This window comes from Theropithecus gelada, chromosome 11 (genome assembly GCF_003255815.1).
Source record: "Theropithecus gelada isolate Dixy chromosome 11, Tgel_1.0, whole genome shotgun sequence".
NCBI classification, from domain to species: domain Eukaryota; kingdom Metazoa; phylum Chordata; class Mammalia; order Primates; family Cercopithecidae; genus Theropithecus; species Theropithecus gelada.
This window is the reverse complement of record NC_037679.1, coordinates 52,948,197-52,975,524: the sequence shown is the minus strand read 5'-3', so window position 1 is coordinate 52,975,524 and position 27,328 is coordinate 52,948,197. Positions and strand designations below refer to the sequence as shown.

Genomic DNA, 27,328 nt, shown 5'->3' with positions numbered 1-27,328 from the left:
TCTCCTACGTTTCTCCCCTTCAGAAACTAGAAAAAGAAAAACAAATTAAATCCAAAGTAAACAAAAGCAAAAAAATTATAAAAATTAGAGCAGAAATCAATGAAAGAGAACACAAGAAATTGATAGAAAAAATCAATAAAGCAATGTTTGCTCTTTGAAAAGACAGATGAAATCAGCAAGCTTCTAGACAGTCTAAGAAAAAAGGAGACAGAATACAAATTACTAATATCAGAAATGAAAAAGAGAACATCACTACAGATCGCATGAACATTAAAAGGATAAAGAAATTTTATAAACAACTTTAAGTCCACAAATTTGATAACATACATGAAAAGGATCAATTCATTGAAAAACACAATCTGCCAGTACTCACACACAAAAATAAACAATCTGAGTTGGCCTACATCTATTAAAAAATTGAATCAATATTTAATAACCTTTAAAATAGAAAGCACCAAGCCCAGGTGGGTTCACTGATAAATTCTATCAAACATTTAAGGAAGAAATTGTAACAATTCTCTGCAATATCTTTCAGAAGCTAGAAGCAGTAGAAATACTTCCTAACTCATCCTATAAAGTCAGCATCACCCTAATACCAACACCAGACATTACAAGAAAAGAAAACTATGGACCAATATCTCCCTTGAACATAAACGTAAAAATCCTCAAAAAACTGTAAGCAAATCAAATCTAAAAATGTATAAAAAGAATTGTACACCATTTTCAAGTGGGATTTATCCCAATTATGCAAGGCTGGTTCAACATCAAAAATCAATAAATGTAATCTAATCAATCACATCGACAGACTTAATTAGAAAAATCACATGATCATATCATTTGACAAAACTCACCACCTATTCATAATAAAAACTTTCATCAAACTAGGAATAGAAGGGAATTTCCTCAACTTGTTAAAGAACATATTTTTAAAAACCCTACAGCTAACATCATACTTAATAGTGAGAAAGACAGCCAGGCACAGTGACCCACACCTGTAACCCCAGCACTTTGGGAGGCTGAGGCAAGAAGATTGCTAGAACCCAGGAGTTCAAGACCAGCCTGGGCAACATGGCAAAACCCCATCTCTACAAAAAATACAAAAATTAGCAAGGCATGGTGGTGCACATCTATATTTCAAGCTACTTGGAAGACTGAAGTGGGAGGATTACTTCAGCCCATGAGCTCAAGGCTGCAGTGAGCCATGTTCACAACACTGCACTCCAGCCTAGGTGACACAGCCAGACCATGTCTCAAAAAAGGAGAAAAAAAAAAAAAAGAGAGAGAGAGAAAATTGAGGCTTTCTCACTAAGACCAGGAACCAGCCAAGGATGTCCCTTACTACCACTGCTTTTCAAGATCAAACTGGAAGTCATAACTGATGCATTAAGACAAGAAAAACAAACAAAAGGTATGTAGATTAAGAAGGAAGACACAAAACTGTCTTTTTCACAGATGACATGATTGTCTATGCAGAAAATTCCAAAAGGATAAACAAAAAATTCCTGGAACTAATAAGCAATTATAACAAGATTCAGAATAAAAGTTTAATATACAAAAGTCAATCACTTCCTCATATACCAGCAATGAACAAGTGAAATTAAAAATTAAAAACACTTTACCATTTACATTAGCACCCCCCAAAGATAAAAATGCTTAGGTATAAATCTAACAAAATATGTACAATATCTATAAGAGGAAAACTACGAAACTGGTGAAAGAAACCAAAGAAGAATTGAATAAACAGATATCCCATGTTCATGGACTCCACACTGTCAAAATGTCAGCTATTCTCAACTTTATAGATTCAATGCAATCCCAATCAAAATTCCAGCACACTATTTTGTGGATACTGGCAGACTGATTCTAAAGTTTACATAGAGAGGCAAAAGGCCCAGAACAGCCAACTCAATGTTAAAGGACAAAGTTTAAGGACTGCCACTACCTGACTTTAAGGCTTAATGTACAGCTACAGTCATCAAGACAGTGTGATATTGGCAGAAGAACAGACAAATACATGAATGGAATCGAACAGAGAACCCAAAACTAGACTCACATAAACAAAGTTAAGTGATCTTTGACAATGGAGCAAAGGCAATACAATGGGGCAAAGATAGTCCGTTCAAAAAATGGTGCTGGAACAACTGAATATTCACATACAAAAAAACAAAAAGAATCCAGGCACAGATGTTAGACCCTTCATAAAAGTTAACTCAAAATAGATCACAGGCCAGGCGCAGTGGCTCATGCCTGTAATCCCAACAGTTTGCGAGCCCGAGGTTGGTGGATCACTTGAGGTCAGGAATTTGAGACCAGCCTGGCCAACATGTTGAAATCCTATCTCTACTACAAATACAAAAATTACCCAGATGTGGTGGTGCATGCCTGTAGTCCCAGCCACTTGGGAGGCTGAGGCAGGAGAATTGCTTAAACCCCGGGAGGCGGAGGTTGTAGTAAGCCAAGATCACGCCACTGCACTTCAGCCTAGGCAACAGAGCAAGACTGTCTTCAAAAATAATAAATAGATCACAGACCTAAATGTAAAACACAAAACTTTAAAACTCCTGGAAGATAACATAGGAGAAAATCTAGGTTATTATGGGTATGGCGATGACTTTTTAGATATAACACCAAAGGCAGAAATCCATGAAAAATAATTGATAAGCTAGACTTCATTAAAATTAAAAAGTGTGCTCTGTGAAAGGCACTGTCAAGAGAATGAGAAGATGAGTTAGACTAGCAAAAATATTTGCAAAGGACACATATGATAAAGGGCTGTTACCAAAAATAGACAAAGAACTCTTAAAATTCAACAACAAAATTAACAACTTGATTTAAAAAATGAGCCAAAGGCCTGTACAGATATCTCACCAAAGAAGACATACAGATGGCAAGTAAGTATGTGAAAAGATGTTCAGTATCATATATCATTAAGGAAACACAAATTAAAACACAATGAGATACCACTATACACCTATTAGATGGTCACAATCCAAAACTCTGACAGCATCAAATGCTGGTAAAGTACAATGCAACAGGAACTCTCACTCATTGCTGGCAGGAACACAAAATGATATAGCCGCTTTGGAAGACAGCTTGGTAATTCCTCACAAAACTAAACATATTCTTAAAATATGATCCAGCAATCATGCTCCTTGGTATTTACCTGAATGAACTGAAAATGTATGTCCACACAGGAACCTGCACACAGATGTTCATAGTAGCTTTATTCATCATTGCCAAAACTTGCAGCATTCAATATATCCTTCAGTACATGAATGGATAAATGGTGATATACAGACAATGGGATATTATTCAGCACTAAAAGGAAACAAGCTATTAAGTCATGAAAAAACATGGGGCAAACTTCAGTGCATATTACCAAGAAAAGAAGCCAATCTGCAAAGGCTACACGCTACATGATTCCAACTATACAGTAGTCTAGAAAGGCAAAACTATGGCGATAGTAAAACGATCAGTGGTTTCCGGGGGTTGCATGGAAGGAGGGATGAATAGTCAAGAGCACAGAGAATTTTTTTTTTTTTTTTTTTTGAGACGGAGTCTCGCTCTGTCGCCCAGACTGGAGTGCAGTGGCCGGATCTCAGCTCACTGCAAGCTCCGCCTCCCGGGTTTACGCTATTCTCCTGCCTCAGCCTCCCGAGTAGCTGGGACTACAGGCGCCAGCCACCTCGCCCGGCTAGTTTTTTGTATTTTTTAGTAGAGACGGGGTTTCACCGTGTTAGCCAGGATGGTCTCGATCTCCTGACCTCGTGATCCGCCCGTCTCGGCCTCCCAAAGTGCTAGGATTACAGGCTTGAGCCACCGCGCCCGGCCCAGAGAATTTTTAAGAGCAGTGAAAATACTCTGTATGATACCATAAATGTGGATACATGTCATTATATATTTGTCCCAACCCATAGAATGTACCATATCAAGAATGAACCCTAAGGTAAACTATGGACTTTGGGTAATAAGTGATAACAAATGTCACACCTTTCCTGGGAACTGTAGACAGTGGGAGGAGCTGTGCATCTGTAGGGGAAGGGAGTATATGGCAACTCTTCATACTTTCTACTAAATATTGCTGAGAATCTAAAACTGCTCTAAAAAATAAAGTGTATTAATAAAAAATAAATAAACTTTATAAGACCATCTTCAAAAATTAGCTCATCTAAGTATCTTTTTTTTTTTTTCCTGAGATTGAGTCTTGCTCTGTCGCACAGGTTAGAGTGCAGTGGCACAATCTCAGCTCACTGCAACCTCCGCCTCCCAGGTTCAAGGGATTCTCATGCCTCAGCCTCCTGAGTATCTTGGATTACAGGCATCTGCCACCACACCTGGCTAATTTTTGTATTTTTGTATTTCACCATGTTGGTCAAGCTGATCTCAAACTCCTGACCTCAAGTGATCCACCCGCCTCAGCCTCTCAAAGTGCTGGGATTACAGGTGTGAGCCACTGCGCCCAGCCTAAATAATTTTTTCTACTTCAGATTACCTCTTTATCATAGACCAAAGAAAATGGGGAAAAAGGATTTAAGAAACTCCCAAGAGGCTAGTAAAAGTCTGTTATAGCCACAGAAATCACAAGTAAAAAGAGTTTGGAAAAATCTGTTATACCACCAATTCACATATACTTCCATTAAATATAGCTCTAAACTATATTGTTTAATTTGCCATTAATGTTAAAGATGAAGAAATTTTTTTAAATTTCTATTTATTTATTTTTTTAGATATGGGATCTTGCTATGTTGCCCAGGCTGGTCTCAAACTCCTGGGCTCAAGCAATCCTCCTGCCTCAGCCTCCCAAAAATAGTTTTTTGACTATTCTAACATTCTAACACTAAATTTCACCCAACTAGTTTCTTACCTCCTCTATGGTAGAGGCCCACTGTCTCAATTCTTTCATATTTCTCATCACAAGCAGGTTCCTCTACAATAAATGCCCGTTCAGAACTGCTAACATGTGTATTTGTTTAGCAATGTTCTTGTGAAGAATTTTTGTGACAAATAACTACTGTTACGGACATATCACTCGCAGATAATGAAAAATAAAGCCAAGATTCTCTTCTTTGCTGATGAAGTCAGGAAGGTGGAAAGGGCAAAGTAAGAACTCTCACTCTTACCCTATGAGTAATTTCAATAGAAATCAAAGGCGTGAACTTCTCAGGTCCTCAATTTTCTCCTCTAAAAAGAAAGAATTGTTTAATAAAACTCCACCAAGTCTACAATCATCAATGGCAGCTAAAACCATTTAGTGAAAGAATTTTTTTTAATAAAAAAAAAAAAAGGACATTGCATGATGTCTCAACTCCCAGGCACTTGTGTCTGACTTGGGAGTGGTGCCCTCAGTCACACCCAAAACTATCTGTGGCCGACCCTGTTCTTTTTGGCTGACATAAATGCATTCCCAACCTCCTTCTCCTCCTGTCTTGTCTCAATCGTAGAGTCTAGAAGAGCAAGCATTTACTTTGCAGCCTCCCTTGCACCAAGGAGTGGCCATGAGACAATTCTGCCTAATGAATCAGAAGAAGAATTGTGTTAGGGATTTCTGGAAAGACTACTGCTTTTCCTGAGAAAAGCGACAGACGCAGTAGGGGCTGCGCCCCTTCCGTGCTTCTTCCAGCCTTACAGATGCACTGTTGGTAGCTGTGACTGCCTTGCTACCACGAGGAAAAGGAAGGCCAAGAGAATAGCAGAGACACTCGCTCTGATGCCTTTGAGCCAATGAATCAATGCCAGAAGCAGCTGACCTCCAGAGTTCTTGTTATAGGATTAAAATAAATCTCTACTTATTTGCCATTGTCACTTTGGTTTGCTTGTTTGTTTACTTGTTGCCAAGCACATTCCTAACTGATACACTGTTCACCAGATTCCCTGGGATTAGACAATCAAACATCTTTCTGTAACCAAGAATGCAAAGCTCCTCAACTGGAAAATATTCACGTGAAAGTTTAAAGGAAAAGGACAGGGAGTGAAATAAACTGCTTTCTTCTCCTGCCCATAGAATCCATTTATTTCATGTAGCTGTAAAATCAGCCCTTTGCCCAATTTCATCAAGTCACAAATTCTCAGGATTAGAAAGGCATTAATTTTAACCACCTGACCTCCCTCTAAACAACCTAATTAGGCAGCTATTTACCCTTTTCTTGAATTATGTATAGTGACAAGGAATTCATTATCTCTAGAAGGAGCCTATGTCATCTTTGGACAACTATTTTAGAAAGGTCTATCTTTTTTTTTTTTTTTTTTTTTTTTTTTGAGACGGAGTCTCGCTCTGCCGCCCAGGCTGGAGTGCAGTGGCCGGATCTCTGCTCACTGCAAGCTCCGCCTCCCGGGTTCACGCCATTCTCCTGCCTCAGCCTCCCGAGTAGCTGGGACTACAGGCGCCCGCCACCGCGCCAGTTTTTTGTATTTTTTAGTAGAGACGGGGTTTCACCATGTTAGCCAGGATGGTCTCGATCTCCTGACCTCGTGATCCGCCCGTCTCGGCCTCCCAAAGTGCTGGGATTACAGGCTTGAGCCACCGCGCCCGGCCGAAAGGTCTATCTTATATTAACTTGCTACTTCTATGTCTTCCTTCTACCTTTTGAGAAATACAGAACAGAAAGAATCTCTTTTATGAATGAGAGCCATCCAAAGAGCTGCAGGCAGCTGTCATATAACCTCATCTGCATAGTGATATCCACCAGTTCCTTCCACCTTTCCTCCTGAGAGAGGTATCAAGTTCTAATGAATGCCAGTCACATACATAATTTTAAATTGTCTAGTAGCCACGTTTTAAAAAGGAAAAGCCAGGTGAAATTAATTTTAATATATTTCATGTAACCCAATATATCAAAAATATCATTTCAACAGATACTCAAAATAAATCATGAGATATTTACATTCTTTTTTCATACTAAGTCTTTGAAATCTAATGTGTATGCTATAGTCAGCCCTCCGGATCCCAGGTTCTGTATGTGTAGATTCAGTCAACCTTGAATTGAAAATATTTTTTAAATAAACAATAACAATACAACCATTAAAAAAAATACACTAAAAAACCAAACCGTATAACAACTATTTACATAGCATTTACATTGTATTAGGTATTATAAATTATCCAGCATTTACACTGTATTAGGTATTATAAATTATAAATTTAAATGATCTAGAGATCATTTAAAGTCTACAGGAGGCTGTATGTAGATACATGAAAATACTATGCCATTTTTATATGAGGAACTTGAGCATCCATGGATTTTGGTATGTGCAGGGGGTCTTGGAACCAATCAATACCCGTCGGACACTGAGGGGTGACTGTATTACATGGTAGTCTATAATCAACTTAGAGGAGTCGCATTTTCACTGCTCAATGGCCACATATGGCTAGGCACAACCATATTAAACAGCACAGGTCTGACAGAAGAACATAACACTGTATTCTGCAGAGTGACTACAGACAGCATTCAGTTAATCAGATAAACGGGCAAAATATCATGGTACCAAGTTTCTGAACCTACAGTACTGCACAGACCTCTTTTAAAGTGGTGGGAAAGAGAACTAAATTTCCTGGGCTCCTGAGACTATGTCCTAGAACTTTCAGAGGTCGATGTACCCCAGCTGAGAAACTGTTTCAAAAGTGGCTTTTTAAAAAAATGATCTTCAAAATACACACCAAAAGAGATTATATTTTGCTTGAATGTGAGCATCTCTGTGGTCCCAGACTGAAAACACTACTGGAACAGAGAACACTGGTCTGGAGTCAGGGAGTCTTTATTCTCAATTCTGCCACCAAGCTCAGTAATCACCTGAAAAGAAATCAATTCATTTCTACAGGACTCTTTTCTCTAAGGGTGCTCCACTTCCCCACTAAACAACACTGTCCTCAGCATTCACAAATCATCCTTTTAACAATTCATTCTAGAATTCTGCCCACAAGTAGCAAAAAGCTCCTAGTCTACAGTTTTTAAGCCCACATTTCTCACTCTTGAAAATCAGAATGTCATTTACCTGTCTTCATAATTCCAACAATTTCCCACTCTTCAAAATTCCATAAAAATAAAAATTAACAATGAATTATCCCTAGGGTCTTTCAGTGTCCTGGAACAGAATGCTTCGGGACCAAAAATCCTAAACCCATTTTGAACAACTAAACAATCTTTTACAATCCATTCAGCTTTCGCAAGCTTTAATTTAAGGTTACTGATGTTTTTTCTGGCCTGTTCAAAATAAACATTCCTGCCTTTCATTTATTGACTTTATGAGTACTTGTCAAGGACCTACTGTGCATGACAACACACTGGGAACACGGATGAGCTGTAAAAAAGATACGTAAATGCCGTCCTTTCTTGCAAAAGGCTGACACTCTAGCAATGAATGAAAGACAATAAACTAGCATATAACTAAGCAGGACAATTTCAGGTAGTAAAGAATGATATAACAATAAAGCTAACATTTGAGAGCAATATCACGCTCCAGATACTCTTCTACATAGTAACTAGTTTAATCCTCTTAACAACTCTACGAGGTATGTGCCTCTATTATTGACCCCACCTTCATACATGAGAAAATTGAGAAGAAGAGCAGTCAGTGCTAGAAAAAACGGAACATAGGAACTGTAAGAGGGCAAGTGTCTAGTGCACTATCAAGAGTCTAGGAGACCAGGTGTGGTGGCTCATGCCTGTAATCCCAGCACTTTGGGAGGCCCAGGTGGGCAGATCACCTGAGGTCAGGAGTTCAAGAGCAGATTGGCCAACATGGTGAAACCCCAGTTCTACTAAAAACACAAAAATTAGCCAGGAGTGGTGGCTCACGCCTGTAATCCCAACTACTCAGGAGGCTGAGGCACAAGAATCACTTGAACCCGGGAGGTGGAGGTTGCAGTGAGCCGAGATTGTGCCACTGCACTCCAACCTGGGGGGACAGAGTGAGACTCTGTCTCCAAAAAAAAAAAAAAAGAAAGAGTCTAGGAGGGTACAAAAGGTCTCTATGAGGTCCTCTGGGCTGAGGCTTGAATGAAGAACTAGCCACACAAAGATCTAGGGTCAGAGTGTTCCAGAGAGAGGGAACAGCAAGTACAAAACCCCTAAGATGGGATGAACTTGGCAGGATGAACCTCAAGGGCTCAAGGAACAGAAAGAAATAAAATGTGGCTGATAAAGAGGGAGGGGAGAGGAGTAAGAGAAGAGGTAAAGAGGCAAGAGTAAGAGCTAATTTATGATGAGGAGTCTGGATTTTATTACAAGTACAACGAAAATCCCCCTAGGGTTTTTAAGTTGGGGAATAACATGATCTGATTTACATCTTTAAAAGATCCCTCTGCTTGCTATGTGGGAAATCAACTGTAGAAAGCAAGAATTGAATCAGAGAAACAAGGAGTGAGAAGATGGAAGCCAATCAGCACTTGAGTAACTCAAGCTTCCCTCTGCCATTTAACATTATATCAGCCCAGAGCAACTGGTTTGTTTCCTTTTTGCTTCTTTTCCTAAGTTTACTTCTCCTGCTGATGGAGCCACTTGCTCTAGGTTACAGTAAGATCCAGAGAAGAGTTGAGGACCCCTTCAGATTCCTTTGGCTTTTGATTTTAACCTCTAATATACCCAGAGGAACATGTACAACACAATATGAATGGCAAGTAAAGCCAAAAAAAAAAAAAAAAAAGGCAGAGCGAGGAGTCAATCAATGATCATCTTCAGCTGCGGCTCAATAAAGCCCAAAATGTTCACAGCAATTCACTCTATAAACAATTCATAGCTCAAAGCCAAAGGGTTCAAATAACACTCAAAGGCCTTGGACTTCACTAATAATATCTATCTCTAACTGAAAAGATAATACTAACAAATATCTAAGCATACTGAGGAGAACTGTCGGCAAACATCACCACTAATCATTCTTCCTATCCCTGTCTCTGCATCCCAACTATCCCATCAAGAAGGGGAATTTACTTCCCCTCCCTTTGAATTTGGGCTGGCCTTGTGACTCACTTTGACCAATAGGATGTGATGAAAGTGATGTGCCAGTTCTAGATCTAGGCTTCAAGAGACATAGAAGCTGGCAGGGCATGGTGGCTCACGCCTATAATCCCAGCATTTTGGGAGGCAAAGGTGGGTGGATCACCTGAGGTCAGGAGTTCAAGACCAGCCTGCCCAACATGGTGAAACCCCATCTCTACTAAAAATACAGAATTTAGCTGCTGTGGTGGCATGCACCTGTAATCCCAGCTACTAGGGAGGCTGAGGAAGAAGAACTGCTTGAACCCAGTAGGCAGAGGTTGCAGTGAGCCGAGATTGTGCCACTGCACTCCAGCCTGGGCAACAGAGCAAGACTCCGTCTCAGGAAAAAAAAAAAAAAAAAAGTAAAAGTAAAATGAAGTAGAAGCTTCCTTATTCTCACACTTGGAACCCAGCCACCATGCTGTAAGGTGGCTGGTCTAGATACCAGAGAAAATGAGAAATTATGGAAGAAAACTAAGGAACTCTAGTCTACAGCCAACAGGAAACATGAGAGCAAAGCTTTCTTGGACATTCTAGTCCAGCCAAGTTCTGAAACTGAAAACATCTGCTGTATTAGTGATGCTAGTGGACACTACCACATGGAACAGAAAACCACTCAGCTTAACCCAGCCAACACACCAAGTTGTGAGAAATAATAAACTGCTGTTTTAAGTTACTACGTTTTGGAACATTTATGTGGAATTTCAACAGGTCAATACAAAAAGCAGGATATTCCAGACAGAAATATGAGCAGGAGCAAAGACAAAGAAATGGTATAGTAAAGAATATTTTTCAAGAAAGGCAAGTTCTCTAATAACTGCCACCAGTCATGAACCAGCTATTCTAGTTCAATGGTTAAAATGAACCACTTGTGGAAAGTAGTATGGTGATTCTTCAAAGATGTAAAAGCAGAACTACCATTCAACCCAGCAATCCCATTACTGGGTATATATCCAGACGAATATAAATCATCCTACCATAAAGACACACACACATGAATGTTCACTGAAGCACTATTCACAACAGCAAAGACATGGAATCAACTTAAATGCCCATCAGTGACAAACTGGATAAAGAAAATGTGGTACACATGCACCATGGAATACTACACAGCCACAAAAAAGAATAAGATCATGTCTTTTGTGGGAATATGGGTAGAGCTGGAGGCTATTACCCTTAGCAGACTAAGGAAGGAACAGAAAACCAAATACTGCATGTTCTCACTTTTAAGTGGGAGCTAAATGATAAGAAAATATGAATACAAAGAAGGAAACAATAGATAATTGCGGTCTACTTGACGGGAGAGGGTGGGAGGAGGGAGAGGAGTAGAAAAGATAACTACTGAGTACTGGGCTTAATACCTGGGTGATGAAATAATCTGTACAACAAACCTCCGTGACATGTGTTTACCTATGTAACAAACCTTCACATGTACTCCCAAACCTATAATAAAAGTTAAAAATAAAGAAAAAAAAATCATTTCCTGTGCAAGTCCTATTACAATGCTTATATATTCGCAAAATGGTTTGCAGGACGCAAAGTTGTAAAATAAGGACCCCTGATGTCAGAGAGGTGAAGCTGATGATCTATGAATACATTATGTAACTTTCTGCTTCTCTTTCACTCTGCCTTGCAGGCATCCAGCAATATCATCTATTCTTCACTTTGCTAAATCTTATCCTTGGCAGAGCCTTCATAAATAAGATTGGCACCCAAATAAAAGAAGCCCCGGAGGGCTACCTTGACCCTTCTACCATGTGAAGACACAACAACAAGGTACTGTCTATGAACCAGGAAATGGGCCCTCACCAGACACCTAATCTGCTGGTGCCTTGATCTTGGATGTACCAGCTTCTAGAACGGTGGGAACTAAGTTTCTATTGTTTATAAGCTACCCAGTTTACACTGTTTTGTTATAGCAGCTCAAAAACACACCCTGTTTCAAGATTCTGCATTCATTTACTCATTCATATATTCAGCCATATTTTATTGGGCACTAAGGATGCCAGGCACTACTCTAGGTGCTCAGGATACAATAATTAACAAGGCAGACAATACCTCTGGCTTCATGGAGATAAACTGTGTTGATGAACAGGAAGTAGACAGAGTGGTCAGAGAAGGCTGGAGGAGAACACAGTTGACCAGAGATCTCGATCTGATGGAAGTGAGAAAGCAAACTATGAGAATATCTGAAAAAAAAAGAGCATTCCAGGCAGAGGAATGAGCAAAAGGCAAAGATCCTCAAATGCCTACACATCCATGGGAGAAGGCCAGTGAGTGAGGAAAAGAGAGGTAGCAAAGGGGATCAGAGAGGATGCAGGGATCCAGATCCCAGAGGGACTTTTGGGAATGGCCAACACTTTGGACTTTATGTTTTCAGAGTGATAGAAAGTATCTCCTTATAGCCTTTCCCAGCCCCTAACTAAGACTCTATTGATTCCTTCTCCTTCTTGTGTTCTTATCACCTGTACTTTTATTTAGCAGTTAGTCTATATTCCATGAATTTCTGTTCATCTCTTGTATATCAGTTCTGTGTCCTCAGCTATGTCTCAATGGCAAGGATCAGTCATATTCTCCTCTGTATTCCCAGGGTCTGGCACCTACGAGATGCTCAATAAATCTTTCTGGAAAGTGATAATGATGATGTAATCTCTTAGAATCTTTTCTAGCTGCAAGATCTATGATGCCTTTGAACCCTCTCAACAAACTAGTTTGCACAATGACTCAGAGGACTGACATCTTTCTAGATATTTTGAGATTATATTCATGCCACTTTTAGAGTCTCCATCCATCAAATGACTAGAATGAATTACATTAGAGTTTTGTTTAAATGAAGGCTGTCACTTGGAATGGGATTCCCTTACATGGAACTACCTACTAATATTTGCACTTTAAGCCACCTGAACCTCAGGAGAGTAATAAATTGCTATTAAATAAATGCTATTCTGATGTGATCTCATCACTAGTCATTAATGAAGGCCTCAAATTCTTTGTTTCTTCTCCCAATGAAAAGTGAAGGATAATGCTACTCCCCTCCCCGACTCCCTCCTGACCCCAAGTCTGGGTTGGACTTAGTGTTTTACTTGACCAATAATATGCAGGAGGACTGGTGTTCTGGGACTTATGAGGCTACATCCTAAGAAACCCTGAACCTTGAAGCTTCCGTCCTCACATTTTGGGAAACCCAGCTCCCATGCTGAAAGAAACCTAAGCCACATGGAGAGACCACATGCCAGTGCTCAGGCATGCTGGGCCCCAGCTAAGCCACCTGCCCAGAGCCAGGCATCCCAGTCGAGGCACCAGACGTGTGAGTCTGAGATCTCAAAAGTGGATCCCCTATCCCCAGATTCCTCAGCTGACACCATGCGGATTAGAGACAAACTGCCCAGCTGAGCCCTTTGTTAATTCCTAACCCACAAAATCACAACCAAGATAAAATGGGTTATTTTAAGGTATCAAGTTTTGGAGTGGTTTGTTATGTAGCAGTAGACTTAAAAAAACAAAAAACAGAAACAGAATCATATCACTACTGATCCAGAACTCACAAGAGTGCCTTCCTCCCAATCATTTATAAAATTGACAGACGGACACAGTCTGAGGTTTGTCCAAGGTTCAATGACCACTCTGCCCAGAGATTTGATCCATGACAAATGACACAGACAGATTAGATGACTTTGAATGCGCATCCTGAATCAATCATACGAATAGAATTTCAGGCCAATGAAAGTCATTTGAAATGTAACCAAGGTAAAAGTCACAGCATCCATTTGGATTGTAGAGGTCACAGAATTAGGCTATTGGCCAAATTATACATATTTTTTTCACTCAAGTCAACCTGCTGGCAAGAAAATAATTTATTACACTACTTAAATACAAGGATAGGACTTAAAACATAATGGAAATGTACATTTCTATCATAAAGTTAAAAAGATCCAGCTACTAAACAATGATTGCATGCAATACTAAGAATTTCTGAAATGATTTTCAGTCAGATGCTGCCAGAATGGAAAACACTCAATTGCAAACAGTCCTCCCCTTTAGAACATCCTTTGTTTGTACAAAGAAGTTACATTATGAAAACAAAAGCTCCCCAAAATGGGTAGGGAGTTTTACCCCCATCAGTATGATCACTTCTCCCAAAAGCTGTCACTTCAGGCTCTGTGATTAAGTGGCTTCTGATAAAACAGCACACTCATTTCATATTGCCCTCCTTCCTCTCCCTCACTACCTTCAAGTCATATTTGGCTCTCCGAAAAAACACAGTACCATTAAGTGGACCCAAGGAGAGGAGTAAAGGTAACACACACACACAAAACCAAATTTTGGTAGTAAATGCTTTAGAGCATCAATTTTTCATATAAACTGCTATCTTGAACTATGTCTAATCATAGTTCTAATCATAGTCTATCACCCACATTTTTCATACTATGAATTCACACTCACCATTGGTACATTTTAAAGAATCAACAAAAGAAAATAATGACTCAAGAAAACACCCTGAAAGCTAAGGGCATGGCAATGTGAAAATGGTAAAATGCTTTTAAGAGAAAATATCACCTTCCAACTTCAAATTTGCACATATTTGCTTGAAAGTACATATTTGCTCCAAAAATAATTCATTAGCAATAACAACAATAAAACCATAACAAAAGAAACCAAAACGTCAACACTTGTCTCACTGGCAGCTATATGAGTACATGTATTTTTTATAAGAGAACTCCAGAATTAGAGAAGAAAAACCACTAACTTCTGATGAGAATATTTAATGAAAAAAATAACCATTGCCTTCACATAGAAACCACTCCTTCCGCAGCAGTGAATCATTAACTCAGAATAATACATGTTTAAAAACATGTACTCATAGTCCTATACTACATCGCATTTCCAAAACTGCTTAAAAAGCAAAAGTAGATGGTAATGCCATCAAAAGCAAATACAGTGACATTTTGGTTATGTGGCTCTGACAAATGAAAGTTCAACAAGAATTTAAGAAATGAAGCTGAGGATATAAATCGTGTTCTTTTCATTTAAGTGAGAACATCAGCAGCTCCATCTGTTCCAGCTCTAGGAGCCATTACTGACACATTAAATTCCAAACAAGAGGAAGGCCTTTAGGTTAACAAGGAAAGCAAGTCTGATTAAATGTCAAACCACATGATACTAAGCTTCTTGCACCTTCTGTATCATCAAGAAAGTCAAACCCTGCTCAGTGCTAATGCAAAAGCACTGCTGATGGGGAAAAGGAACGTATTTCCAATGCATCTCTTCCGATCATTAAGGTCATCTGTCTAATGTGTTCAAGGCAGACAGGAGACTGTCCCTAGAGTACAGAAAACTTATCTTTCCCATCTGAAATGGTCCTGCCTCAGGAAAAGAACTTTTACTAAAACACGACTACACAATAGTAGTCGTCTGCAGTACACAGAAATTTAATCATCTGTAGTAGTAGTCTGTAGTACATAGAAATTTAATCATAAAAGTTCCCTTCAGAATCCCCCAAAATTAATGACTTTAAACATTTCATTTAATTAAGTAATTTTTTCAATTTCAAAATTTTCTGTGGTGATCTGGTCCATAAATGCATCTGCACAACAAATAATTATTGATGGGACAGGCACTGTCCTGGGGTCTGGGAATGCAGGATAAAGCAGGCAGTTAAAGCTGCCCTACTTCTCAAGAGTTTACAGTCTAGAGAAGGGAAATTCACTTGTCAAGTAACAAGTCCAATCAAGTGCAGAGAATAATTCCAGATAGCATTAAATGCTGTGCAAGACACAAAACAGGATAATATTGCAGAAAGTGACTTGGGAGGTGGCTAATTTGGACTGATGAGGCAGGCCTCATCAAGGAGGCCTGACACATAAATTACCAGAGGGAGCCACTTATTAGAGGAAAACTGGGAGCAGGGCACACCAGGCACAGAGAACGGCTAGGCTGGAACAAAGGCCTCGAGGTGGGCACTGACTTGGCCAACTGGAGCGACAGAAGAGGCCTGTGCTGGGCTACAGGGAGAAGGTGGGGAATGGTAGATATGACTAGAGAAGCCAGCAGGAGTCCCCACGTCACAAGTGTCCCTTTTGGGCCCTGGTGAAGAGCTTTGATTCTCAGTGCAATGTAAAATCCTCGGAGGAGGTTTTAAGCAGAGGAAGAACAAAGTCTGATTTCTATTTTTAAAAGATGGCTCTGATTGCCAAGTGGAAAACGTTTTATGGGAAAGTACATGTGGAGGCTACTGCAGTAATTCAGGCAAGGGATGGAGTCAAGTAGACAGATTTGGGGAATGTTGTAGAAGGCTTGCTAATGGAATATACAAAGGGAAGGAAGGTAGGTACAGCAAAGAAGGAAACAAGGATAAAGCCTAAGGTTTTGGCTAGAACAATCTGGTAAAATACAGATGGTGCCTTTTAAAATACAGTAGACATAAGGTGGTTTAGAGAAGGGAAAGTGGAAATCAAGATTTGTTTCATTTAGCTCACTCATTTCAGAGATGGGTAAATGATGTACCAAGTATGTAAATGACTTAACCAAAGAAGCTTAACTGCCTAGTTGAAGAGCTGGAATTAGAACCCGACTTTCTACTTTCTAATCCAGTAGTCTTTTAGTTAAGAGTATTAAATTGAGATTTCCAGATTAAATACTTTCCAGTTATGCTATTATTAATTATTATTAATTATTCACGCAAAGGCTCCAAATAGGCCAGGTGTGGTGGCTCACACCTGTAATCCCAGCACTTTGGGAGGCCAAGGCAGGCAGATACCTTGAGCTCAGGAGTTCGAGACCAGCCTGGGCAACATGGTGGAACCCCCATCTCTACAAAAAAAAAAAAAAGGTTCCAAATAATTTGAAGGTAAGTGAGCATTAGAAATCAAAAGTATATATGAATTTACAAAGGTAACAAAATTTCACAAAACTACACACACTAAAAACAGATTGCATGTAAAAACTATTCCACTAAGGTCTGTTCTTGAATTACTAGTATTGCACCAATGTCAATTTCCTGCTTTTGACAATGTGCTATGATCATGTAAGATATGATCTTACATTGGGGGAAGCTGAGTGAAGGGTACCTGGGATCTCTCAGTACTATTTTTGCAACTTCTTGTCTTAAATTATTTCAAAGTAAAAAATTATTTTTTTAAAAAAGAGGCTGGGTATGGTGGCTCACACCTGTAATGCCAGCACTTTGGGAGGCTGAGGTGGGCAGATGGCTTGAGCTCAGAAGTTCTACACCAGCCTGGACAACATGGTAAAACCTCGTCTCTACAAAAAAAAATACAAAAATTAGCCAGGTGTGGTGGCATGCGCCTGTAGTCCCAGCTAATTGGGAGGTTGAAGTGGGAGGGTTGCTTGAGCAATTGCTTGAGGCAGAGGTTGCAGTGAGCCAAGATCGCGCCTGGGCAACAGAACCAGACTCTGTCTCAAAAAAAAAAAAGAAAAAGAAAGTAAACTTGCCCAAGAACACTGAACCAAGGGAGACTGCCAAAATTCGAGACTTGATCAACTGATTTGTGGTTGACTATACCATAATTTTTATTCAAATGTTGTTTAAATTAAAAGCACTTTAAAAAAAAAAAAATCAACACCTAATGGCATCTACTTTCTTTCGCAGATAAAGAGAAACTTCTTTTGTGACCTTTTGGAAGGTAATCAGTCTTTGGCTGGATCTGTTTCCTTCCGCACTCAAGAACATAGTCAGCATGCAGTCAGCGATCTAGGAGCCAAAATCTGCATTTGGCTGGCTTTGGGAGTCTATATTAGGTGTAAAATGCTGTTCTAAAACAATTAAAATGGCAATGCTTTCATTTCCTGAGTGGATTGAACAAAACAACATAAATGATTTAAGCCATTTGTGAAATGAATCGGAAGGGAATTTACCAAAAAGGTGATTCTATCCAATTTAACCAAGGCCACTGCTGTCAAGAGCCTGCAGAGAACTCTCAATATTGCTAAAAGGCTGGCAGCTACATCCTCATTTACGGGACCACCAGAGCACCTGTATGGTACACTTGCCTGAAAAGAATTGTGTTTTGGTGGGGGCTGAGGGGGTAGAGCTAATGGAGGTAAAGATTGGGGGTGGTGGAACAGTGTAAACAGTGTTCTAAGAAGCCTGGAGCCAAGAAAACCCAGAAAAGGAGTCAAAGAACAGTTTGAATTGTTTCCCTCTTACAAGAGAAATTGCAGAGTTGAGAGCACTATATCACATAGTGCCACATTCAGATACCACCTAGCATATGGGATTCTCAGTTCCTCCCAAAGTCTGTCACCATCAGGCCTAGCAGCAGCACCAACCTGAAGCTAACTCAGGTTGGATTTTCTTAAGGTGAGAAACAGAATGAATGTCTCTATTATGTCAACTAAGATCTGGGGAAATCTGGTGGATGTGGGGCAGTTAATGAAGTCAACACCCTGGAACACAGGAGTTGAAGTGATGGTTTTTATCTCTCCCTAGGCCAGTTCCCTTATATTCAGGGCTCACTCACCTACCCTACCAAGCCCAGATCCAAAGCCTAGATATCAAGATCATCCAACAACTAATCCCCTCTCTCTTTACCTGTGTCTCTTCTAAACACATCAATTCTTTACTTGAGCCAAAATGTCTATTTGCTTTCCTTCCCTCACAGCAGGCACTCATTTAAGATTTAAGAACCTACTTTGTTAAAGGTCCTGTGATGGCTGCAGCAGATGTGAACAAGGCATAGACCCTGACGTAACTCAAGGGGATGGCATTCGATGGTGAGAGGGAGCTAGGGAAGAGTTAGCTACATTTACAGGTAACTATGTTAAAACATGGAGAAAGATCATCACAAAAATCTGTGGAGGTTCAAAGAAAAAAAAATTCCCAGTTGAGGAGAATGTGGAAAGGCTTCTGGGAAAAGAAAGGAATTAGGCTCTGAAGAACAGATAAGATTTTGGGAAGCAGAGGTTAGAAAGTGGGGTGGGGGGAAATTATAGTCCAAAAAAAAAGAGCTCAGGCAAATGTCTACTGAAAAGACATTACAGCATCATTGTAACAGTGGGGGAGAGATAATGGCTCCTCTCTCATCCTCCAAAGATAGGTCCAGATCCAGGTAATTTCCTCCTTTGCCAGCACAGAGAATGTTACTCATTAACTGAATCATATTCTCAGGAATTTGGAATTTTCAAAGCAGTAAAAAGTTGTGGTCTCCTAGAAACTCTTTTCTTCTCAGAAGATCAAAGAACTAGCATTTGACGAAAAGGCTGCTCTCCCTGGAGGACTGCTGGCCAATCTCTTTTTCATGTTAGCTTCCTTTTTGTCTTCCTCTCTCTGAGTCTCCCTTCTACTCTGCTAGCACTATTCCCACAAGGGACAAGATGGCTGGGGCTCCAGCAGTCACTTAGGACCGTGAGGGAATCTTGAGAATGGAAATCATTTGCCAAGGATGGCAAAGCATAAAGAGAGAAGGAGCCTTAGCCTCTGGTAACTGTGGAGCAGTCATACCAGCCCACAACCCTGGGGACTACTTACAGACGTGTGTGTGTGCGTGTGTGTGTGCGTGTGTGTGTGTGCGTGTGTGTCTGTGTGTCTGTGTGTGAGAGAGAGAGAAAGAGAGAAAGAAGGATATGGAGGAGAAAGAGGAGGAGGAGGAGGGGAAAATAAACCTTCCGTCTTATTAAAATCTCTGTCATTTGGGTTTTCTGTTGAATGTTGCCAAATCTAATTCAATAATTAATATAGATAAGGTTGGGCCATATTACGGGAGGTCTGGAATGAATTTTAAAATGTCTGAAATTAATTTTGTAGACAATGAGGAAAATTTAAATATATTTTCAGAGAAAAACATCTTTAATTTGAGCACTCATCATTTGTCCAATAGCACTAGGTCCCCGCCCTCTGGAAGTTACAACCTATAGAGAAGCACACCAAATAGGAAGTGCAAGATGCGCAGAAGCCCGTGATGAGAGGACTTACTCCAACACAGAAGGTGTAGGAAGGCTTCCTGAAAACACACCTAAGCTAAACCCCAAAGGAGGAACTGGAGTTAACATGGCAAAGAAAGAAGTAAAAACATTCACACTATAGGCAAAGACACTGAGGCAAAACAAAAATCAAACAAACAAAACCCAACAGCACAGCACCTTAAAAAACAAACTGGGCCAGGCGCGGTGGCTCACACCCATAATCCTAGCACTTTGGGAGGCCGAGGTGGGTGGATCACGAGGTCAGGAGACCGAGACCATCCTGGCTAACATGGTGAAACCCCATCTCTACTAAAAATACAAAAAATTAGCCAGGCATGGTGGCAGGCGCCTGTAGTCCCAGCTATTCAGGAGGCTGAGGCAGGAGAATGGTGTGAACCCGAGAGGCAGAGCTTGCAGTGAGCCGAGATCACGGCACTGCACTCCAGACTGGGCAACAGTGCAAGACTCCATCTCAAAAAAAAAAAAAAAAAATACTGAAGGAAGTCAAATTTGGCTAGTATGTGGAAGAGCGGTTCTCCAGAGAATGGCACAATAGGATGCTGGAATGGTGTGCAGGGGTCACAGTGATGGGAAGAAAGCTTTGGAAAACAAACCTGGCAGCTTCTTTGTACAGGCAGACCAGTTACACAGTAGTTTGGAGAAGCAATAAAAGCCTAAAGTAAGAGACAGGTGCATAACTCAGAAAATCATGACACTGATGGAAATACTGAGGGCAGGAGCAGAAACTAGATTCAGTGAGAAAAACTCATTCCATCTGCAACATGCTGGGTTTAATGTTCCAGCAAGGCATCCTGAGATGTCAGGGAAGTACTTGGCATCTCCTCTGTCTGGACTGGCTTCTTTCCCTGGAACCAATGACTCTACCTTCCATAAAACCCAGATTCACCTTAGAAGCACTCCCTACTTTATTCCCTTCCCCTCTGAGATCGCTCCTTCATGCTGCATGCTCTGGTGGAATTCCATTCACTTTGTAGGCTGCTAGTACATGTTCAGAATTCATAAGCATGTCACCCCTCTCTTACCATACAGACTTCAACCTCCTTGAAGGACAAGGGCTCTCTAGCTTCTATTTCTGATGGAATGCTTTTGATACCTTTTAGAGCCCACAGCACTCTACGAGCACTTAAAATGTTAAATTCCTTAGGGGATTGAGAAACCTAATATAGGCTTCACTTCTAAACAACAGACAGAAATATTAATAGTACAATGGCTATCTCAGGGAATGGGAAGAAATTTATACCCTTGCTTAGCATTACTCATCAGAAGGTTTGAATCTCAATGACAAAAGATTCCCTTCAAAGGAGGTGAAAACAGAGACAAGGTGGGGGGATGTAAAAAATACATTAAATGCCTAATGGATGGGAACAAAAGGCAAATGCTTCATGACTGCAGACCTTGCTTAATGCTTTCTGTGGTTAGTATTCAAATGCTAACATTATCTCATCATGCCAATACTTACAAATCTTGAGACTAAACCATGAGTAAACATACAGGATAAGCTGAAACTAAATCCTTATGTGAATGTGCAGAGCACAAAAGGGTTTTATCTGTTTGGTTTACCTAATTCTTTTTCTCTTATGTACAATTTTAGAAATGAAAGAAAAGCTTCAATGGCCCTGGTATGACAGATCTCTTCTGGCAAAATCTAATTCAAAAAAAAAAAAAAATGGCAAAGATAATGATATATATTCAGAGGAAAAGTTTACCCTGAAGAAAGGCCTCCCGAGTTTTGATTCTCGAAACAATTTTAGAACTAAGCATTTGCTTTAATCCAGCACTCAGTTAGGCACCAAGTAAAGAAAGGCAAATAAAGCTGATTCCGGTCATAAGAAAAAAAACCAAAGCTTTTTTGGGAAAAGCCGCAGGTTTTTCTTTTTCTTGTTTCTGGCCTTTCTCACTCTATACCAGGGGTGGTAGGCTTTTTCTGTAAAGGGCCAGATAGTAAATATTTTAGGTTTTGTGGACCATAAGGTCTCTATTGCAGCTACTTGACTCTGCCGGTATAGTGTGAAAGCAGTCAGAGACATGTTAACAAATAAGCATGGCTGTGTTCCAATAAAACTTTATTTACAGACACTGAAATTTGCATTTCATGTGATTTTCAAACATCATGTAATCTTCTTTCTTTTTCAGCCATTTAAAAGTGCACAAACTATTTTTAGCATCTGAAGGATATAAATATGTTTTAAAATGCCACTGGCAAAAGCTTACTCAGAGTCCAACAATTTGGGGAAAAACAATGAAGAGAAAAGATTTAGAAACTTAAAAGCATACACACAGAAGACACTGAAAAAAATCAGGTTATATAATAATCTAGTGAAACACTTTGAAACAGTATACTCATAGAAAGACAAACAAAATACTTTCAACAGCAGAGTGAAAAATGCTCTTCCTAGTTCCTGAAGAGTCATTTAGAGAAGGTCTTTTAAGTCTGGTGCTATCCCTCTAATAGTTGAAATAGCAGCATGCCTTGATAACAATTTGAAAACACTACTTCGAGTTGATTCAGAAGTTTTATCTCTGAAGAAAAAAAGTATATATACGTTGTTAAACACACACATACACATAATCTTCTAAATTTTCTTCTTTATTTGGCATCACATAAGAAATTCCAGATTTCAGCATCAGTGTCCAGTTCTAGAAGTAACTGGAGGTTAGCAAAGAGTGGGCTTCTGAAATGGAATTTCCTACGGTAATGATGGGATTCAGGACACACTGGCCCAAGATATGGCACTTGGAATCTGAGAAGACAACATAAGCAAGCAGGTCACCCTAACCTCCCCTCAGCTCCCACGATTCTCCCGTAAAGCAGGTTGTAAACCCTAGAAAGGATTTTCTGACCTTCCCCTGAAGCAGGTGAGGTGACTCTCATGTGCAATGCCTTCCCTATCCCCAGAGGAAAGGAGCATCCTTATTTTGGAAGATGCAGATCACAGAGAGAATAGGAACACACAGCCTAGCAAAGTTTACCCTAGTTCATTATCATTAGAGCTCATATTCTTTTTCCAATCCCATTTTCCCACAACCATCCACATGCCATCAAACCTAACATAAAAATACACAAGTGTAAGCATCTCTTTGGGTCTTCATTCCCTTAAAAAAGTTCCTGTGTCATGTAAAATTTATATTAAATAAATTTCTATGCTTGTCTCTTGTTTATCTGTCCTTTGTTATAAGGGCCTCAGTCATGAACCTAGAATGAATGAGGAAAAGAGATTTTTCTTCTCCTACAGCAAAAACTCAAATGTTAAGATGATTCATTTATTATAAACACTGGTTATCTCTTTTTTTAATTAATTAAAATGCCACTGGCAAAAGCTTACTCAGAGTCCAACAATTTGGGGAAAAACAATGAAGAGAAAAGATTTATAGACACTGAAATTATTATTTTAATCGACAAATAAAAATTGTACATATTTATCATGTATAACATGTTTTGAAATATGAACACTGGCAGCCCATTTTTGCTGCTATAACAAAATATCACAGATTGGGTAATTTATAAACAATAGAAATGTATTTCTCACAGTTCTGGAGGCTGGAAGTCCAAGATAAAGGTACAAGATCAAGCATTTGGTGTCTGGTGAGGGCCTTCTTGCTGCATCTTCATGTGGCAGAAGAGGCTAACACTGTGTCCTCACGCAGCAGAATGCCAAAGGGCAAGAAGAGCCTAAGCTAGTTCCCTCCAGCCTTTAGTCAGGCACTAATCTATTCATGAGGGTAAAGCCCCTATGACTTAATCACTTCACCTCTTAATGCCACCCCTTATTACCACCCCTTAATACCACCCCTTAATACCACCACAGTGGGGGTTAAGTTGAATTTTGGGAGAAATTGGGACCATAGCTTATACATTGCAGGATGGCTAAATAGAGATAATTAAACTATGCATTACCTCATATACTTATCATTTTTTGTGAAGAAAACATGTCAAATTTACTCAGGTGATTTTCAAGGATGCAATACAGTCTACAGTCATTTGTCAATATCTGCAGGGGGACTACAGGCCCCCACTACCATCCAAGATACCAAAATCCATGGATGCTCAAGTCCCTGATATAAAATGGTACAGTATTTCCATATAACCTGCATATATTCTCCCATATATTTTAAATAATCTCTAGATTACTTATAACACCTAATACAAAGTAAGTGCTATGTAAATAGTTGTCCTACTGTATTTTCACTTGTGCTGAATTGTTATTTTTCATTTTTTTTTTTTTTCAAATATTTTCTATCTGTGGTTGGTTGAATCCATGGATACAAAGGGCCAACTGTAGGTTGTTAATTATCTATAGTCATCATGTTGTACAACAGATCTCTTGAACTTATTTCTCCTAACTAACCTTTGCATTCGGTGACCAACATCTCCCCAATCACCTCTCCCTCAGCCTCTGGTATCCACCATTCTACTCTCTGCTTCCATGAGTTTAACTTTTTTAGATTCTACATATAAGTGAGATTATATGGTATCTGTCTTTCTGTGCCTTGCTTGTTTCACTTTGCATAATATTACCTAGGTTCATCCATGTTGTCACAAATGACGGTATTTCCTTCTTTTTAAAAACTGAATAGTATTTCATTATGTATATATGCTATATTTTCTTTCTCCATTCATCTGTTGATGGACACTCAGGTTGATTCCATATCTTGGCTACTGTAAATAATGCTGCAGTGAACATGAAAGTGTAGCTATTTATTTCATATACTGACTCCATCTTCTGGATATATACCCAGTAGTAGGACTGTAAGACATAGAGTTCTATTTTAAATGTTTTGAGGAACCTCCATACTGTTTTCCATAATGGCTATACTGATTTACATTCTCACCAAATATGCAAAGGTTCCATTTTCTCCACATCCCTGCCAGTACTTTTTATCTTTCATATTTTTAATAAGCACCTAGAATTCTAACAGGTGTGAGGTGATATGTCATTATAATTTTAATTTTCATTTCCCTGATGATTTGTGACATTGATAATTTTTTTCATATACCTGTTGTCCATTTGTACGTCTTCTTTTGAGAAATGTCTATTCCAATCCTTTGCCCATTTATTTATTTATTTTGAGATGGAGTTTCGCTCTCGTTGCCCAGGCTGGAGTGCAGTGGCACAGTCTCGATCTTGGCTCACTGCAACTTCCACCTCCTGGTTTCAAGTGATTCTCCTGCCTCAGCCTCCCAAGTAGCTGGGAATACAAGCATGTGCCACCATGCCTGGCTAATTTTTGTATTACTAGTAGAGACAGGGTTTCACCATGTTGGCCAGGCTGGTCTCGAACTCAACCTCAGGCAATGCACCCACCTTGGCCTCCCAAAGTGCTGGGATTACAGGCGTGAACCACCATACCAGCTGCCCATTTTTTAATTGGGTTGTTTTCTTGCTATTGAGTTTTTAGAGTTCCTCGTGTATTCTGGACATTAACTCTTTATCATATATATGGTTTGCAAATAATTTCTCCCATTCCATAGGTTACTTCTTTACTCTGTTGATTGTTTGCTGTGCAGAAGCTTTGGTTTATCCCATATGTCCCCTCTTGTATTTGTTGCCTGTGCTTTTGGGATCATATCCAAAAAATCCATTGCCCAGACCAATGTCATAGAGCATTTCCCCTAGGTTTTCTTCTAGTAGTTTCATAATTTCGGTCTTATGTTTAAGTCTTTAATATATTTTGAGTTTATTTTTATACATGGTGTGAGATAAGGGTCTAATTCCTCTGCATATCCAGTTGTTCCACCACCATTTATTGAAGAGATTGTCCTTTCTCCAGTGTGTCCTATTGGCACCTTTGTTGAATATCAATTGACCATAAATGTGTGAATTCATTTCTGGACTATCTATTCTGTTCCACTGGTCTATGTGCCTGTTTTTATGCCAATACCATGCTGTTCTGGCTAGTATAGCTTTGTAGTATATTCTGAAATCAGGGAAGGTCATATGATGTCGCCAGCTTTGTTCTTCTTTGCTCAAGATTGCTTTGGCAATTCAGGGTCTTTTGTGTTCCATATAAATTTCAGAATTATTTTTTCTATTTCTATAAAATACGTCACTGGAATTTTGATAGTGATTGCACTAAATCTATAAATCACTTTGGGTAGTATTGACATTTTAACAGTATTAATTCTTTCAATCCATGAACATGAGGTTTCCTCCCATTTATTTATGTCTTCTTCAGTTTCCTTCATCAATGTTTTAATAGTTTTCATTATACAGGTTCTTCACATCCTTCGTTAAGTATTCCTAAGCATTTTTCTTTTGGTAGCTATTGAAAATGGGATTATTTCCTTGATCTCTTTTTCAAACAGTTTGCTGTTTGTGTACAGAAACACTACTGATTTTTATGTTAATTTTGTATACTGCAACTTTACTAAATTTATTAGTTCTAATAGTTTTTTGGTAGAGTCTTTAGGGTTTCCTATATTTAAGATTATGTCACCTGCAAACAGGGATAATTTAACTTCTTTCTTTCTAATCTGGATACCTTTTATTTCTTTATCTTGCCTAATTATTCTGGCTGGAACCTCCAGTACTATGTTGAGTCTGAATGGTGACAGTGGGCATCCTTCTTTTGCTGCTGATCTTAAAAGAAAAAGCTTTCAGTTTTCCAATGTTGAGTATGAAGTTAGCTATGAGTTTGTCACATACAACCTTTTTTGTGTTGAAGTATACTCCTTCTATACCTAATTTGTTGAGAGATTTTATAATAAAGGGATATTGAAGTTTGTCAAATGCTTTTTCTGCATCTATTGAGATGATTATATAGTTTTTGTCCTTCATTCTGTTAATGTGGTATGTCATATTTATTGATTTGTATATGTTAAACCATCCTGGCATCCTTTGGTCACAGTGAATGATTCCTTTACCGTGCTGTTAAATTCAGTTTGCTAGTATTTTGTTGACAATTTTTGCACTTACGTTGATCAAGAATATTGGTCTGTAATTTTCTATTCTTGTATCCTTATCTGGCTTTGATATCAAAGTAAATCCTGGCCTTACAAATGATAAGGTCTTGTTTCTGCCATTTTGTTAACTACTTCCCAGTTGCTTTGTAGATGCTTTGTTCTTTCCTTCCTCTGGTTGTCTTTCATTGCGATTAGGTAATTTTCTCTAGTGATACCCTTTGGTCCCTTACCTTTTATCTTTTGTGTATATACCATAGGTTTTTGTTTTGTGGTTACCATTAAGCTTACAAAAAATCTTATAAATAGCCGGTTATTTTAAGTTGATAACAACTCAATTTTGATCACATACAAAAAATTCTACACTTTATTCCACCATCACTCCCACATTTTCTGTTTTTGATGGCACAATTTATGTCTTTTTGTTTTGTATATCCTTTATAAGTTGTTATATCCATTTTAATAGTTTCATCTTTTAACCTTCAGACTAAAGACGTAAGTGATTTATGTACAATCA

General features: G+C 39.1%; 1 protein-coding gene and 1 long non-coding RNA gene across 8 annotated transcripts in view; one reads left to right on the top strand and one right to left on the bottom strand.

Moving 5' to 3' along the window:
- Window positions 1-12,913, top strand: part of LOC112635458 — a 32,078-nt gene extending 19,165 nt beyond the window's left edge. The window contains exon 3 of the long non-coding RNA XR_003121918.1: window positions 11,608-12,913. This is a non-coding gene — a long non-coding RNA (uncharacterized LOC112635458). The remainder of the gene's footprint in view (window positions 1-11,607) is intronic.
- Window positions 1-27,328, bottom strand: part of CRADD (CASP2 and RIPK1 domain containing adaptor with death domain) — a 386,414-nt gene that overhangs the window by 340,444 nt on the left and 18,642 nt on the right. The gene's annotated exons all lie outside the window — the stretch shown is intronic.